General features: G+C 46.5%; 1 protein-coding gene across 1 annotated transcript in view; it reads left to right on the plus strand.

Moving 5' to 3' along the window:
- The window catches only part of BBOX1 (gamma-butyrobetaine hydroxylase 1), a 704,161-nt gene that overhangs the window by 354,813 nt on the left and 330,090 nt on the right, over positions 1-19,258 (plus strand). The gene's annotated exons all lie outside the window — the stretch shown is intronic.

The following is a 19,258-nucleotide window of genomic DNA, read 5'->3' on the forward strand; positions in this document are numbered from 1 at the left end:
CTGAAAGTTGTGAATCAAACCTGACAACCAAATTCCTTGCCGAAGTTACAGGTAACGGAGGAGGATTTAACTCTACTGGCCACCATAGCTCAGTACGTGGCGGAGTAGGTTGATTAAAAAATAGAACCTCCGTTTTATCAGTATTTAGTTTTAGGCAACTCTCTGTCATCCAGGAAGAGATATTTAAAAGGCATTGCCTAAAATTGTTGAAGGCTGTCTCGCTTTGTTCTTTAACGGAGAAGACCAGTTGCGTGTCATCTGCATATGAGACAACACGCACACCCCATTTTTCCACATTTGCCGCAAGAGGCGCAAGATAGACATTAAAAAGTGAAGGGCTCAATGCCGAACCTTGTGGCACCTCCTGCGACATGTATCTGGAGCTGGAAACATGAGGATGTAGAAAAACCTGTTGCGATCTGCCTTCCTGGAATGACTGAAACCAATGCAACACGGTCCCCGTCACTCCTACATGATGTAACCTATTCAAGAGGATCTTATGGGAGACCGTGTCAAATGCTGCAGATAAATCCAGCAGCACCAACATTGCACAGTTTCCTAGTTCGAGGGTTTCACAAATTGATTCTGCAACTTCTAGGAGAGCAGTCTCCGTGCTATATCCTGCCCTAAAACCCGATTGGGAATCATGTAGATGGTTATTGGATTCAAGGAAGTCTGAGAGTTGCCTCTGGACTTCCTTTTCTAGGATGTTTGCTGGAGCTGGCAGTAAGGATATAGGCCTGACATTTTTTAGTTCTGCTGGGTCGGCATCCTCTTTCTTGAGGATAGGCCGGACAAAAGCTTTTTTCCAGTCAGATGGAAAGATTCCAGTCTCCAGAGACGTGTTCCAGAGAGAATGCAGGGTATCATTGAGGAGAGGCGCTAAAAGTTTAAAAACTCTGGCCGGGCAAGGATCGAGAGGGGAACCTGACTAAACTTTCATTAGTTCCTTCAAAGAAGCTACCTTCTCAAACCGGCGAAAGGTTGACCACTTGTCTAATGTGTTGACAGTTGTCGTATCCTGCATTTCTGCCGCCGAAAAGGCAGAATAGATGGTCAGAATTTTATCACGAAAGAAGGCAGCAAGTTCCTCACAGAATGTCAGAGAAGGTAAAATCGTACTTTTTAGGATCTGGGGTTTCATGAAGCCCTCTACTATCCTGAAAATCTCTCTGGGGTAGTTGTCAGCATCCATAATTTGTTTTGCCATATAGTCTCTCATAACCTTACGTTTCAACGTATGGAATTTTTTTAGTGCTGCCTTATATACCCCTTTAGCTGAGGATTCGTAGTCCTTTCTCCAGACTCGCTCGAGTTTCTTGCATCGACTCTTTTCGCTACGGAGCTCCATATTAAACCATGGTGCTGATGGTTTGCTCCTAGACACTTTACATGATCTAATCGGTGCTGATTTATCAAGGGCTACATTGATCCATGAATTAAAAAGGGACGTATCTAAATTAGGATTCCCTGACAATACGGGGGAGGTATTGTATAATTCATCCCTCATAGATTGAAGCGTAACCTTCCTCCAATTTCTCCTATTCTCTGTGACAGATCTACTATGGCTGTCACAGAGCTTCCAACTCATCCTAAACGTGACCAACATATGGTCTGACCAGGTTACAGGAAGAAACTCTTCCACCTTAATGACAGGGTCATTAGTAAAAAGGAGGTCTAAAATATGGCCGGCTGCATGAGTTGGAGATAGTACTTTTTGCGTTAGGTTTAAACTTTTTAGGGTATCTCCTAATTGGGTGGCTAAAGAGCAACTTGCATTGTCCATATGGACGTTAAAATCACCAAGAACGGTGAAGTTAGAATATCGTACAGAAAGATTTGCAATACAGTCAAACAGTACCGGCCAATAGGTGGCCACGGTGTTCGGGGTCTATATACCAAAAGTCCCGCCATCGAGGAGTTATTGGAAAATTTTATATGAAAGGACATGGCCTCTATGAGCCCCATGCCTTCGATTTTCTAATATGAAATTTCCCAACCTTCCCTTAGAATTATGGCAAGGCCCCCCCCCCTAGCCTATTGACTACCCTGTTGACTTTAATTAATCTATAGCCCATAGGAATTGCTAGGCAAATATCAGGGTTAGAGCTCTCTCTCAGCCATGTTTCTGTCACAAACAGCAGGTCCCAATCATACGTTTTTAATAGCAGCCAAATGTCTGCAGCATGTTTAGGGAGGGATCGGCAGTTGATCAGACCGGCCTTAATCTGTTGTCCGTAACTAGGGCTATAGGGGGGATCATAATGAGGCAATTCTTCAAATATATCAGGGCTCATAGCTTTCTACCAGGAAAGCCTATTTAAATCAAACTTACAAGACCCACACTGGAACTTAGTATGCCCTCTGCCTCCTATTGACATCTTATCAGGTTCAAAACATATAGGCTTTGAACAGTTAGACTGTGAAAAAGCAAGCAGCTGCTCTTTAGTCCACAACCTTCTCACCGGGGGGGGGGGGGCCGCCAGCAGCATGGCTGGCGCTGAGCGCGATCCAAGCGCGGACGGGCGCAGACAGGCTTGCCTTTGGCGTGCCAGCGGCGCGCTCGCGCCAGCCTGTTTCTTAAGTACTGCCCCTGGTGCAGCGTGATTGGTCCTCTGCTCGCCTCTCTCAATTGGCCTCCGGTAGTGTCAGCGCCCTTGTGCAAGGCACAGACACTAGCCAATCAATCATGCGCTTTCTAAACACAATAATAAGTTAAAAATGAGTATTTACCCTGCAATACTATGGAACAGCGTTTCAATAAGTTAAAACAAATGTGCAAAGCTCGCAATTTAAAAATAACTGTACCGCGTCTCTCCCAGCTCACACCTCAGGAGGATGCAGTGGGCGCGCTTGCGCCAGCCTGTTTCTTAAGTACTGCTCCTGGTGCAGCGTGATTGGTCCTCTGCTCGCCTCTCTCAATTGGCCTCCGGTAGTGCCAGCGCGTGTGTGCAAGGCACAGACACTAGCCAATCAATCATGCGCTTTCTAAACACAATTTTAAGTTATAAATGAGTATTTACCCTGCAATACTATGGAACAGCGTTTCAATAAGTTAAAACAAATGTGCAAAGCTCGCAATTTAAAAATAACAGTACCGCGTCTCTTCCGGCTCACACCTCAGGAGGATGCAGTGGGCGCGCTCGTGCCAGCCTGTTTCTTAAATACTGCCCCTGGTGCAGCGTGATTGGTCCTCTGCTCGCCTCTCTTAATTGGCCTCTGGTAGTTTCAGCGCGCGTGTGCAAGGCACAGACACTAGCCAATCAATCATGCGCTTTCTAAACACAATAATAAGTTAAAAACGAGTATTTACCCTGCAATACTATGGAACAGCATTTCAATAAGTTAAAACAAATGTGCAAACCTCGCAATTTAAAAATAACAGTACCGCGTCTCTCCCGGCTCACACCTCAGGAGGATGCAGACTGTAGTCAAGTAGAATGGACAACCAGCGCTCCTACAGGACACGACTCACACACATCAATGTGGTTTCTTCAATCCCTGAAACCAGTGATTCTTAGCACTAAATGGAATATCCACCTAGTATCTATTGTCTTTGCTTTTAAGGCCATTCAGTCTTCAACATGACTGGTGTTGTCTAATGATGACTATGGGTGCCTTCCTGCACATTATTCTATTGTGTACTCCTACAGGATGGGTGATTGCTTCCTTACCATGCTGATGTAGGTGATTGCAAGTCATTCTTTACCTTGAAGTAACATGTGTTGTTACTTGATATATTTCTGAAGCCAAAGCAATGATATTTAATGTCCTTTCCTCAATCATTCCTACTTCACTGTTTTGCCTAACCACCAGACAGCCACAAGCTACCCATTACCTCCTGCAGACCACACATAGAGGTTAATACTCGTCTATTTCTCTGATAGAATATGCACTTAATATTGGCAGTAGGAACCGCACACCATGTACATACATGTACTGAGTCTGCTGTCAACATTGAATTTGTTGTCCGTGAACAGTTGCTTATCCCATTGATAAACCACTGATGTTCAAGTGAAAGATGATCTTAAGCTTCCTTATATCGATATCTGACACATTACTCTCCTGCAGCAGCCAACCTATTTGGAATCCCAAAAAATGGAGAAACTGGGTCGACAAAGTGATCAGTAGTAGTGGTATTCATACAATTTAATCCGCCAAACCAATCATTATTTAATCTGCTGCTACAAAATTTACTTGTTGGTCATTTTCATCAACATATCCTTCCATCGCAAAACCCTCCAAAAACAATGTTGGACCGTGAAGACTTGAATGTCTTATCTAAAATTAGCATGCTTCACTGATTTTAGACTTCATTTGTGCTGCTAACACTTCCAAATCCATATTCCTTTCTATATTGATGTAACTGACAGACTTTGGCCAGGCCACTGTCACGGTGCGAGACAAATAGAACCTGGCTCTTACCACCATTCTAGACACCATCAATATCACCAATAGCGCTATATTGCATCATACAAACAGTGATCAGGGTCTGCTAGATGCCTGGCAACTGAAACACACCACTAAAAAGGACAGCTTTGCGCTGAAACTTTTCAGACACTCCGTCCATCATCTCCTTGTGTTTGCTTTGTTCGCCCTAAGTTGGCAAGGTATGCCCAGACGTGGGTCCCTTGCTCACTTTGCCACTGGATTCAAGCTAGCCTTGATGATGAGAGCTGTTAGCCCGATACCGGTCCCAGGATGCTTGTTTCCGGTCCAGGGAAGACATGGCTTAGCAGTTCGGTCTGGACTGTTCCCATGAGGCACAGGGCCAAGACTGATTTGCATATAGCTGTGTTGAACTGGGGTGGTGAAGTGAGCTAAAGAATGATGATGGATTCAACCCAGATCTGTGTCTGGGGGTGAGTGTTTGAAAAGTTTCAGCACTCTGTCCATCATCTCCTTGTGTTTGCTTTGTTCGCCCTAAGTTGGCAGGGTATGCCCAGATGTGGGTCCCTTGCTCACTTTGCCACTGTATTGAAGCTAGCCTGGCTGATGGGGGCTGTTATCCCGAAACCGGTCCCAGGATGCTTTTTTCCGGTCCAGGGAAGACATGGCTTGGCAGTTCAGTCTGTACTGTTCCCATGCGGCACAGGGCCAAGACTGATTTGCATATAGCTGTGTCTGAACTGGGGTGGCAAAGTGAGCTAAAGAATGATGATGGATTCAACCCAGATCTGTGACTGGGGGTGAGTGTTTGAAAAGTTTCAGCACTCCATCCATCATCTCCTTGTGTTTGCTTTGTTCGCCCTGAGTTGGCAGGGTATGCCCAGACGTGGGTCTCTTGCATACTTTGCCACTTGATTTAAGCTGGCCTGGCTGTTGAGGGCTGTTAGACCGAAACCAGTCCCAGGATGCTTGTTTCCAGTCCAGGGAATACATGGCTTGGCCATTCGGTCTGCACTGTTCCCATCTGTGACTGAGGGTGAGTGTTTGAAATGTTTCAACACTCCGTCCATCATCTCTTTGTGTTTGGATTGGAAGATAAATGCCATATTTCAATCCATTCGGGGATGTCTTCTGAATAATCAATTAATCAATCCTTTATTTCACATTGCTTTTAATGCATAAAAGTACAAACATCACAGAGTATCATGCATATAAAGTACAATAAAATCATACAATACTAATTTTAAAACAGTCAGTGAAATATTTCATTAGTCATTATCATCTCAGTTCGTCAAATCACTTATGTGCTAAAAAAAGAATGTTGTGGAAAGAAAGCTATACCCCTCTTTAGCCCTCCTACCCGTTTTTAGTCATTATAGACACAATATTCTGCCACTTTCCCAGAGCTATGTATGTTAAATGCGGGAGGGCCATGTGGCCCCCCCACAGCCTCAGGGACCGCCACGTCCCTGGGGCTAAATTCAAAAGATGCCTGGGGGACTCCAGCTTCCGACAAAGCTCCGGGGACCGCCACCTCCCCGGGGCTAATTTATAGTAAAGCAGGGGGACACACGGCTCCCCTGCCACCCCAGGGACCACCACCCCCTGGGGCACAAATTAAATAAAGGCAGGGGTCTGTTGCGGACCCCCAGCCCCTGGGACCATGACCTCCCCGGGGCTCAATATAGATGGGAGTGGGGCTGTGATGCCCTTTTCCAGGATCCCTTCATGGCCCTGTCCTGGGGTGGCCACCCCCAGGACATTGCAGTTTGCTATTGCTTGGAGGTAGCACTGCTCCCGCCATGCCATAGCAAACTCTGCTTCACTTCACGGAAGCAAGAGCAGGAAAAATTCTCTCGCTTTCATGAAGCGAAGCAGAATTGCTTTTTGTTATTGTTTTTACCAAAAAACAATAAGTGCTGGCCTCAGGGGATGGGGTCCCTGGGGCTGAAAATGGCCTGGGGGAGTGGGGCTGCTTGGCCTCTTCCCTTAAAAAAATAAAATAAGAAAATTGCCTTGGCACCGGGGATGGGGTCCCCAGGACCAAAATCGGCCCGGGGAGGGGGCCGCATGTCCCCCCCTCCCATTTATGAATAATAATTCTTAATCTGGAAGAAACTGTTAGTTATAGATTCCTAACCTTAGAATTACCCCTAGGCGTCAGACTGGATCCGGAAAGTTTTTTCGGCAGCAGTATCTCTGCGTGTTGGAAGGTGGCGTTGGTCGGCTCCGCATCCGTCATTGGCACCGTGATCGCCGGGATGACGTCACGGTAGCTACTTAGACACCGCCTTTGCGTGCTGACGTCAGTTCTTACTTTTTCTACGCCCGCCAGAGTTAATCTGGAGAGAGCGGTACCTCCAGTCACTTTTTTAGTGAACTTTTTGTGACTTTTCTCGATGACTTTTGAGTCCGAACGACTTCTGGTGAATGTAGGGATGCCCGGCTTCAAGGCTTGCGGTTCCTGTACCCCACTGATATCGGTGATGGATCTGCACCGCGTGTGCCTCTTTTGCCTGGAGCACAACCACAACCCCAAGTCATGCTCCGACTGCCGGACCATGGCTCCGAAGGCTTTGCGGGAGCGGTCCCAAAAGCTTCTTGATCACTGGCAGTTGGCTCTGTGCCGTTCGAGGTCCCGGTCACGAGTGAGTTCGAGGGACCAGTCACGGAGCCATCTTCATTCGCCATCAAAGTCTTCGCACTTGGGGTAGGGTAAGTCGAAGCACAAAAAGGAGTCGAAGAAGCATCGTTGCTCTTCGACTGCTCCCCGTCAGTTGGCTGACGTGATAAGGGATGTGGACGGGGCCTCTCCCGCAGCTCCGTGTGCCGACTCTGCCGGCGCACCTCCAGGCCCCACGGACTCAGTTGGGGGCCATAGGCCTACCCTGCTGGCGTCTCAGGCCCCGGGGATGCAGGCCTCCCTTGGATACAGGCCTGGATGCGGACCAGTGCAGGTCGACCTTGTGACACCTCCGCAGACTCCACAGAAGCAAGAGCAGGAAAAATTCTCTTGTTTCCATGAAGCGAAGCAGAATTGCTTTTTGTTTTAGTTTTTACCATAAAAGAAAGAGTGCTGTCCACAGGGTATCGGGTCCCTGGAGCCGAAAATGGCCTGGGGGAGTGGGGCTTCTTGGCCCCTTCCCTTAAAACAAAAAGATAAGAAAATTGGATAAGAAACAGTTAGTTATAGATTCCTTACCTTATAATTACACCTAGGTGTCAGACTGGATCCGGAAAGTTTTTTCATCAGCAGTACCTCTGCGTGTCGGAAGGTGGCGTTGGTCAGCTCTGTGTCCGTCATTGGCGTCGCGATCGCTGGGATGACGTCGCGGTAGCTACTTAGACACCGCCCTCGCGCGCTGACGTCAGTTCTTACTTTTTCCATCGCCAGCCAGCGCTGATCCGGAGAGAGTGGTACCTCCAGTCACTTTTTGACTGAACTTTTTGTGACTTTTGTCGATGATTTTTGAGTCCGAACTACTCCTGGTGCATGTAGGGATGCCCAGCTACAAGGCTTGCGGTTCCTGTACCTGACTGATATCGGTTCAGCACCGCTTGTGCCTCTTTTGCCTGGAGCACGATCACGACCCCGAGTGATGCTCCGACTGCCTGTCCATGGCTCCGAAGGCTTTGCGGGAGCGGTCCCAAAAGCTTCTTGAGCGCTAGCACTTGGCTCTGTGCCGTTCGTGGTGCTGGTCGGGAGGGAGGTCGAGGGACTGGTCGCGGAGCCATCTTCATTCGCCATCAAAGTCTTCGTACTCGGGTCGGGTAAGTTGAAGCACAAAAAGAAGTTGAAGAAGCATCGTTGCTCTTCGACTTCTCCCCGTCAGTTGGCTGACATGACAAGGGATGCGGGCGGGGCCACTTTACTGTGGCTCCGCTTGCGGAGCCTGAAGGGCTAACTCCAGGGTTCCCTCCCTTTCCGGGACCCGGAGCGACCCCTCCCTATCTTTGTCAGTTTTACGAAGCCATACATGCCGTGTTTGGGCAGCCTGACTCTGCCAGTGCACCTTCGGGCCCCACAGAGTCAGTTGGGGGCCCTAGGCCTTCCATGTTGGCAGCTCCGGCCCCGGTGCTGCAGGCCCCCATTGGATCAAGGCCTGGATCCGGACCGGTGCAGGTCGACCTTGTGACACCTCTGCTGACTCCACCGTCACCACGTCCGCTACCATTGCTGCCAGGACCTCCAGCTGGTGTTCACCCTGGCGTCCATCCCGACGTGAACACAGAGCCGGATCCTGGCACGTCGGGTACTTTTGCCCCTGTGTTCCACCCTCACCATTTTCAGCCAACCTAGCAGCCAGAGGAGGGTGAGGAAGACTGGGAGGGGTGTGGAGACCCTTTATCAGACCAGTTAGAGTACGAACAGGACTGGAGAGAGGATCTGGGGGATGACAGTGGTCTTGATACCTCCCCAGACCTTGGCATGTTGTCTTCCTCTACCGTTGTTACGGAGGAGGGAGCATCTTACGCAGTGGTGTTGCGTAGGGCGGCTGAGGCTCTCAACCTCAAGCTTCCTACGGTGGCAGTCAGGACTAACCGCCTGACAGAGGTGCTTCAACTGGCAGCAAGTTCGTCGGAACCCCTGCTGCCATTCAATGAAGCCCTGACCGACATCCTTTTGGGTACTTGGTCCAGGCCCAACACTGTGGCTCCTGTGGATAGGATGGTTGCCCGACGCCACCCGCCCGGCCCGGGGCGACACCACTTTCCTCTCCCAACACCCCACCCTGTAAAGCTTGGTGGTCCAAGCTACTACTTCCAAGAGCGCATTCCCTAACGCACCACAAGATAGGGAATCCAAGAAGCTGGATCATCTTGGGAAGAAACTTTTTCTCTTCTGCCAGCTTGGGACTGTGGTCGGTAAATACTGCATGCCTATCGGGTCGTTATTCCCACTCTGTTTGGGATATGGTTGTGCAAGTGCTCCCTCAGTGTCTGGAGGAGGCCCAAGCCATCCTCTCCCAGGCCGTTGCCGCTGGGAGAGATGCAGCAAAGTTTACCATCCACTGTGGGCTGGATACTGCCGGCTATCTAGGCAGGATGATTTCAACGACGGTAGCCCTTCGACGCTACACCTGGATAAGGCCGACTTGCTTTTCTGGGGATGTCCAGAGCGCTCTTTTAGACATGCCCTTCGATGACTGTCGCCTTTTTGGTGACAAAGCAGACCACGCTGTAGAGCGTTTCAAGAACTCCCGGGTTACGACCAAGTCCTTGGGCCTGTCCACTCGCCCTGCGCAGCCTGCTTTTCGCCCCTTCTCCACTACATCGCACCCAGAGCCACAAGACGGTGCAAGCTGCACCACCTTTGTGCGGCCGGGGACATGGGAACCACCGCCGTGGTTCTGGGGGCCAGCAAGCGGGCCAGTCCACCAACCTCCCCTCTGCTTCTGCCTCCAAACCTTTCTTGTCTGACCTTCCGGGCCCATCAATCGCCAGTGGGTGGCAGGATCCGCGATCACCTCCCCCACTGGCGCACCATCACGTTGGACAGGTGGGTTTTGCAGATAGTCCGAAGGGGCTACTCCCTCCCCTTCGAGACTACTCCTCCAGCCATGCCACCTCGGTACCATCGCATGTCGGAGGATCACCTGGACCTTCTCCAGCAGGAAGTAGCGGCTCTCTTGGCCAAGGGAGCCATCAAGCGCATTCCTGTCCCAGAAGTAGGTCATGGTTGTTATTACCACTACTTTCTGGTACCCAAGAAGGACAAAGGCCTGCGTGCTATCTTGGACCTCAGAAGCGTCACTCACTTCCTCCAGAAGGAGAAGTTCAAAATTTTGACATTTGCTCAGTTCTTGTCTGCCCTTGATCCTGGATGGTAGCGCTAGACTTGCAGGACGCCTATTTTCACATTCTCGCCTGCCAGCCCACTGGCGCTACTTGCGGTTCATGGTAGGCCATGAGCATTATCACTTTACCATGCTCCCCTTCTGCCTTACCAGCGCCCCCTCGGGTGTTCACGAAAGTGATGGCAGCGGTCGCAGCTCACCTGCGCAGATCAGTGGTTCTAGTCTTCCCCTATCTCGACGACTGGTTGTGGAAGACAGGTTCACCCCAAGCAGTCGTTTCCCACCTCCAGACTACGGCCGACCTCCTACATTCGCTGGGGTTCTCCATCAACGTGCTGAAGTCACACCTGATTCCCTCTCAGAAACTCTTCTTTATCGGAGCGGTTCTGGACATGACACGGTTTGGGGTCTAGCCTCCCGAGCAGCGAGTCCGGGATATTTGGGCTATGATATCGATCTTTCAGCCCTTATCTTGGGTTTCAGTCAGTATGACCCTCCACCTCTGTGCCTGATGGCCTCCTGCATCCTAATGGAAGATCATGCCAGGTGGCATATGCCGGCTGGGCAGTAGAACCTGAAGTTCCAATGGGCACAACATCAGGGGAGTCTGTCCAATTACGTCCAGATCTCAGAGGGCACTGCACACCAATTGCAGTGGTGGCTCACGAACCAGCAATGGGTCAACAGCAGATCCCTCTCCCTTCTCAACCAGAATTCATGGTGGTGACTGATGCATCTCTTCTGGGATGGGGCGTCCACATGGGAGAGGCGGAGATCAGAGGCCTCTGGTCTCAAGCGGAGTCTGGGCTCCACATCAACCTTCTGGAGCTGCGGGCGATCTGTCTTGCACTGAAAGCCTTCCTTCCCTCTGTCCAGGGAAGAGTACTGCAGGTGTTCACAGACAACACCACTGCAACAAACAAGGCGGGGTGGGGTCGTAGACCCTATATCAAGAGGCCCTCCACCTCTGGACATAGCTGGAACATCAGGGCATATCCCTAGTGGTTCAACACCTGGCAGGTTCTCCGAACGCCAGGGCGGACGAACTCAGCCGCAGGTGCATGATGGATCACTAATGGCGTCTTCACTCGGAGGTGGTGAAAAGTCTCTTTCAGCAGTGTGGAGAGCCTTGGTTAGATCTATTCACCACTGAAGAGAACAGGCAATGTCAGCAAATGTGCACATTGGAATTTCCAAGGCGGCACTCGCTAGGTGACGCTTTTCAGTGCGACTTCGCCTTTCTGCCTATACCACTTCTGCCCAGAGTGTTGAAGAATATCAAGCGCGACCGGGCCCAAGTCACTCTTGTGGCACCCATTTGGGCATGAAGAGTCTGGTGTCCCGAGCTACTCAACATGGCCACCGATCCTCTGATCCGACTGACTCTTCGGGAGGATCTTCTGTTGCAGCAGCAGGAGATGGTCCTCCACCCAAACATGTCCAGCCTCCACCTCCTTGAGTGGAGATTGAGCAACAGCAGTTGACGTCATTTGACTTGCCTCCTGAAATATGTGATGTAATCTTGGCAGCCAGGCGTTCCTCCACTAAGACAGTATATGCCTGCCGATGGAACAAATTTGTGCCATGGTGAGCAGCATAGGCTGTGGATCCCCTTTCTGCCCCCCTCTCTGAGGTTCTCTTGTTCCTCCTTTCCTTGGCCCAGCAGGGCGTCTGCTCTGGGCACTATCAAGGGCTATCTCTCAGCCATTTCTGCCTTTCTAAGGCTTCCTAATCAACCATCTCTCTTCAAGTCCCCGGTTGTCAATAATTTCTTGAAAGTCATTACTCATCTTTTTCCTCCTATCCCTTTCGTAATGCCTCAGTGGGACTTGAATTTGGTCTTGACCTATCTGATATGCGCTCCCTCTAGGCTGCTTCACAACTGTCCTTTACGTCTTTTAACTCTTAAGACAGCAATCCTCGTAGCCATCACATCTGCCAGAAGAGTGAGTGATCTCCAGGCTCTTTCATCCAAACCTCCTTTTCTGGCTGTACATCTGGACAAGCTTGTCCTAAGAACTCGTCCATCCTTTCTGCCCAAGGTGGTCACCTCCTTTCACATCGACCAAACCATCACTTTGCCCATCTTCTTTCCGCCTCCACATCCTTCAAAAGAGGAAGAGAGGCTCCACCGTCTGGACCCAAAACGTGCGCTTTCCTTTTACCTGGATCGCACAAAACAGTTCCGGGTGGATGATCAACTCTTTGTTGGCTACGTGGGTGCCAAGAAAGGTCGGGCCGTACACGAGCGGACCATCTCTAGATGGGTCGTTTTGTGTATTAAAAGACGTCTATTCTCTAGCTAAAAAGGAGCCTTCAGTGGGGCCAGCAGTGGTGGCTGCATCAACACAACTTTTCTTTCCCTGCTGCACAGCAATGGCAAAACGTATTGGTAAAAACAATAGTATCAGTTAATTCGAAAAATCTATTACTATATACTATATATAACTATATTTGGGGACTTCTGGAAAAAAGATTTCTGTTTTCTTTGTTCAATTCTATTCAACTCCTTATTATTGTTAAGGTTCCTAAAATGTGTGTGAACGAACCATTGGAATTTCAGTTTACTTTTCAATTCACGAAAGAAGCCAGGAAACACTTGTACTTAACCCACACTCAGCCTTCTCCTCATATATATGCTTCTTACTTTTTTAGGTCTTGCCTACCAGACAGCTTTTTGCAGCATGTTTGCAAAATACCTCTTATGTCCATGACCAGAATTTACAGTGGTCTTTTAGCTCTCCCATTGCTTACCTCTGGTTGGATTTATAGTCACTCTCATTTGCATGCTTCTTATTCAATAGGTTGCCTTCCTCTTGTGTTGGTCCCTTCCCTGGACCATCCTTAGGAGTGTGCTTCCATTGCTCTCATGTAAAGAACTTCTTTTTTTCTTTTTCAGTAGGCGCTCCAAGAGCATGCATGCGCTTTCTTAATCCCAACAGCTGCATTTTACTGCCAGCCGCTCTATGCTAAATATTTTCTTATAATTTCTTTGTGAGATCTAGCATCTGCAATTTACTTCTGCGCCACTTTGCTATCTGAAATGAAGTTACGCATAAATACATTGTAATTTTTAGTATTTACCAACCTAAGTGGCCTCCGTCATCTTAAATCAGCAAAGAAAAAAGAGAAAATGGCCCCTTCATCATTCTGTAGGGTTGCACGTTTGTGGTAAGACATACTCTTGCATATGTCATTACCCATACATATGCCAACGAAATGACATGGCCGGCATCAGCGACTGCGTCATCACACCCTTTTTCTCTCTGTTTTTTTCTCCCTTTGGCGATGCTGCAAAGTTCTGGCAAAACACATTGGTAAAGTAAATAATTCAACAAGGAAATACCTACTGGCTTTGCCAATGCTTGTATTTTGAAGGACTTATAGTCCTACCTGGAATAAGATAGCTTCCTATTATCCTGTGTATGCTCTTCATATCACTTTCCTGGCATCCTATTATTCTCCTTGAACATGTCTTGATCTTTGTACCTCTCCTCCTCTTTTAATCCTATCCACTCACTCTCCTCTGGCCTTTCCACATCTGCTGAGTGCCTCCTCTCCTCTTCCTTTACCCTTCTATGCTTCCTTTCCAGAACTGGACACCACCTTTATTCTTCGTTGATTAAAGTTTTCTGTCTTTTTAACTTTTGCTTTTGCGAGTCATAAATGTTAGCAATTCAATTCAATTCAATTCATGAAGCTTTATTCGGTACATATAAAATGACCATAAAAGCACAACAAAAAAGAATAAAACATACATTTGGGTGTCAGGTACAACGAGTTTGCAGACAAAACCTAAATATTACATATAAGTTAAGTTAAAAACACATACTTTCCTGGCCTTAATAGATTGGGTTAAAAACATAGCAGTAAAAAAACAGATATCGACATGTTGTAAGTTAAAAATTAAGCTCATAGCCTGGTTAACTGTACGTACACCATATTTAAAAAACATAGGTTTTAAATAGGCAATACGGAAATTCATATACAGTTTACAAATTAAGAGAAAGTCCATAGTGCTCTGTTTGGAGACGCCATCGCACATACAGGGCCCCTGTGGATGTTTCTTAAGTATTGGCAGTGCCACTAAGTGATGGGCTATACCAAACCTCAGTCTGGTCAGAACAAACTTATGGGATGGCCTAGTCACCCATACTAGGTAAATGGGAAAACCTTCAACAATGTTATGTTTATTATAAAACATAACAGTAGATAGAGAGCCATTAGCAATAGCCCGTTTCCTTGCAGCAAATGCCCCAAAAAATTTTCTCAACTCTTGTTTCGGTATTATAGATGCTGCATTAGGGTCCACCAAGATGTTTAAATTAAAAATCTCTGAAAAACATCTGACAACATAATTTAACCAGGGTATATATAGAAATGTATCCAACGAGAGACAATCCTCAATGACCGATCTATTGAAAGATTTTTCTTCCTCGAGCCAGATAGAATGCCAGATCATGAGTGGCCTCAAAGATAATTGATCAGTAAGAAAATTAATGTCCGGCTCTCGATGGGTAAGCTCAGTACAGGCAGTAGATGGTAGTAACAGGAGTTTTTAAAAAAAAGCATTTTCCTCCAACTGCAAAGTATGGGCGTAAAGTGTCCCCAAACACCCGCCCCATACAGAGCAATACTAACACACCTAGCTTGATAAATCTTAAAAATGTCCCTGGTACGTCGGTCCCCAATCTTCGCAGCAAATCTAAAGACACCATGGGCATTTTTTGCCATTTTAATACGAATATTTTTAAATTCGTTGAGCCACTTTCTATCATTAGAGAAGGTTATACCAAGATAGCAAAAAGTATCCACTTGATGCACCTTGTCTTTATCTATAAAAAAGGAATTTAAAACTTTGCTTTTCTTTTTGCTTTTAGCCCCACATGTCATAATGTATGTTTTCCCCTTATCGATAGTCAACTTCCTATCCTTAATAAAGGTAGAAAATCTATCAATCAAGCGCTGTAATCCTAATGGAGTTCTGGAAAGCAGAACAGCATCATCAGCATATAATAACACTGGCACAGGGGAACCTTTGATCTGTGGGGCATCTGCTTTAATTGTTTTTAAAATTGCGTCAATTCCATTAATAAATAAGATAAAAAGAAGGGGGGCCAGTACACAGCCCTGTCTGATACCTCTTTTTACACTAAATTTTGGGGTGCATTCTCCTTTAGTCCCAAAACGCACACAGGTTTTTAAATTCCCATACAGTCTAGCGAGAAAAAAATTATACCTTCTGGAGCACCTAACTGTAACAAGGTTGACCATAAAATCGAGTGGTCAACCATGTCAAAGGCACTACTAAGGTCTGCAAAACAAAGATAAAGTGAGCCTGGCTTAGCTTAAGTGTATTTCCCGATCAATAAATCAAGGTTAAAGCACTGGTCGAGTGTGCCCCTGCCCTTTCTAAATCCATACTGACTGTCAGCTAGGATACCCTCTTGCTCGACCCATTCCTCTAACCTCACTAGCATAATTCTGCTCATAATTTTGACAGATGAATCAAGAAGGGAGATGGGTCGATAATTTTTGACATCAGACCTGCTGCCTTTTTTATGTATTGGTATAATAATAGATTCCATCCCATGTTTCAGGGGTCTCAGTACATATAGCAGCATTAAAAACTGTTGCTAGCAGAGGGCTCCACATCTTGGGGACTGTTTTGTACACGCCAATGGGCACCCCATCCGGGCCCTGAGCTTTCCCCCCCTTGCTGGCACAAATGCCAGATTCTACCTCACTGACTGTAATGTTCAAGGGTAAGACAGGCCATCTAATCTGGCAAGTGCCCAAACAGCTATTAGAATCAAAAATATTTGAGAAATGAGCAACCCAGCCGTCGCTCGGGACGTTAGAGGTTAACATTGGAATATTCTCGTGCTTAAGAAAAGGAGAGTTAACAGTAGCCCAGAACAAAGTACTGTTGGATAATTCAGCTGCTTGATTAAAAGAGTCCCATGCCGACTGCTGTAGCTCGCTCTTCCTCCGCTTTAGGGCAAGCTTATATTCTAGCCTTAATTTGGTTACTGATTCAGTGTCCCTAGGCTTTTTAGCAAGAGCAAGTTTTAATTCAGTTAATAGACGGGTACACATATGATCAAACCATCTTGGTCCGTTACTACTCTGGCCACCCTTAGGTTTAGTGAATCTAGCCTCAATAATTTTGTTAATATCCTTAAAAGCATTTAAAACCTGTGTTTCATCAGTACTATTATAAAAAATAAGGTTGATATTTGGTAAGCAATCCCTCACAATGGGACCAATTAAGTCACTTGCTTTGTCCCCTACCAATCTCAGACGAACACCATTTGATCTGTGCGGTTCTAAATTAGAAACCGAAGCGCCCACTTTAACACAACTATCACCCCAAAAAGTTGTTTCCAAAATAATACAATTGTGGTCGCTTATGGTGGTTACTTCAATCCTGGGGGGAGCACAGCCAGAAATAATATTAGAAGAAACGATCACATGATCAATAACTGAGCAGGAATGATGGCCCTTAAAGGTAGGGATAATTTGTCCAGATTCCTCTTTTGGGAGACCTAGAATTTCTAAGTCATAGTAACCCATAAAATAATTTAATGCATCTCCATAGTTGTTATGACAAAAATTCAGGTCATCCACTCCCGCATCATTGGTAAATCCACAAACTTTTTCAGTTGACAGTTCACATAATGGAATATTAAAGTCACTAACCCAGACAAAATCAAAAGAAACATTAACTTCTAGGTTTAAATTTTCAATGGCACTAGCCAAATCATGGACGACTACATCCCTAGAACTATCAAAAATATTATTATAATAATTTAACATCAAGATGTTATGGGCTTGTTCCTCTAACAACTAAAGAATCTGAACATGTTCTCCCACTGTTATATACCTTTTTACTATAATTGGGCGGTGGATTGAAAGTAATATCAGCAAACCACCTTTAGCTCTGCCCGGCCCAGTGCCCTTCGCCACCAAATTGTATGAGACGAACCCCTCATAATTAATTTCTTCCCTGCACCATGTCTCCTGGAAACATACAATGTCATAGGTGTTGATAAAATTCTGCCAGCCCAGACCCTTCCCCTTGGATTTCAATCATGCGACGTTCCAGCTGGCTAAAATTATTCCTTTACCCCTTATGTTGGTCCTATCTAGTGTAATAATTACACTAGGGTTATTTTCCTCCCTTTGATTTCCACTAAATGGCCCCCTACAATCATTATCAGGAGAATCCTCCACCCTGGTTGGCTCCGAAACCAAAATATCATTAGTGGTTTCGATAACCCACTTGTTGATATCCTCACCCGGGGGTAACGGGCTCTCCGGGCTGAGTCAGTTGTTAGAATCCAGGCTATTTAGGGCATGAAAACGGTTGTGCAATGGGATGGCTAAACCCCACGGCTGAATCGCCAACGAAATGACATGGCCGGCATCAGCGACTGCGTCATCACACCCTTTTTCTCTCTGTTTTTTTCTCCCTTTGGCGATGCTGCAAAGTACTGGCAAAACACATTGGTAAAGTAAATAATTCAACAAGGAAATACCTACTGGCTTTGCCAATGCTTGTGTTTTGTAGGACTTATAGTCCTACCTGGAATAAGATAGCTTCCTATTATCATGTGTATGCTCTTCATATCACTTTCCTGGCATCCTATTATTCTCCTTGAACATGTCTTGATCTTTGTACCACTCCTCCTCCTTTAATCCTATCCACTCACTCTCCTCTGGCCTTTCCACATCTGCTGAGAGCCTCCTCTCCTCTTCCTTTACCCTTCTATGCTTCCTTTCCAGAACTGGACAGCACCTTTATTCTTCGTTGATTAAAGTTTTCTGTCTTTTTAACTTTTAATTTAAAAAACCCAAAAACTGGCATTTATATCTGAGATTGCGCAAATCTTACTCCTTAGATAATAACCCTGTTCTCAAGCTGCCACATTAACTGTAAATGACAAAAATAAAAAAGTGGAAACCCCAAAGAAATGCAATAAAATATGGAAAATTGTAAAACTCAGCTGCTCAACTGATTACTGTTACAAATTAAAATCGAATTCAAGTTTATGGCACGTGACCATATTTTTCACAGTATCAACTTATCTGAAAAATCAATTAAAAATATATACACAAGTCAGAAAATGTCCCTCGTTGGTGTCAATTTTCCTAGAAATGGTGAGAATGAATATGACCGTTAGACATTTTGCCATTTAAAATGATACATTTGGGAAATCATTGGGTACAGTGCTATGAAGTTTAGTTGAATTCTCCTATTTCGAGATATGGCTGAAACTGATTTCTGCTAATCTTTTCATCACAAATGTGATTATAAATGTCGCTCCTGAGCATGGAAGAGGTCTGCCACTCTCTGTGAATCTGTAAAGAACTCCTGTGGTTCTGGCAAGGTATAGCACCACAGTATCGTAGTCCGTGGGAGTCACAGATCCTCTAAGAAAGAAGTAAAGTATAGAGTAGTAGTCCTGAAGAAGCGCAAGGGATCTCCCCCTGAGACCACTAACTGTGCGAAACATGTTGACCTTCTACATGCCCATTATGGGCATGACACCTGTATAGCTACCAAGGGCCATTATCACCCTCAAGCAGTACAACCTTCTTGTTTGTTACTGATGACAGAGGGGCTATTCCCTATTAAATTCACTAGCCACTCCTGCAGCCATCTTTTAACCTCACAATAGGACACACCTGCCACACAGACCGACACACACCCGTATGGCTTTATCACTTAAAAGATCTCCAAACAAGGGACCCGTAGGGCATTGCAGTGCCTGCCCGACGGGGAGCACTGCCCCATGATGAAGCATGACATCCTTAGGGGTGTGTGAGGGCACCAAGACTCGCTGTCCTCAGACACTATAATTAGAGAACGACTACAGCCTTCTACTCTATACTGTACTTCTTTCTTAGAGAAACTGTGACTCCCACAGACTACGATTCTAGTTTTAAGGAGCACGAGTCACTGGACCTATATCCAGCTCCTTGTCCCCCCTACCCCTATTTTTGTAGCATCACAGTATTCTCTGCTTTGCTTTAATGCGGGGAAGGGGTAGATCACCTTGCTTTTC

The sequence above is a fragment of the Triturus cristatus genome, chromosome 3_1, assembly GCF_964204655.1.
Source record: "Triturus cristatus chromosome 3_1, aTriCri1.1, whole genome shotgun sequence".
NCBI classification, from domain to species: Eukaryota; Metazoa; Chordata; class Amphibia; order Caudata; family Salamandridae; genus Triturus; species Triturus cristatus.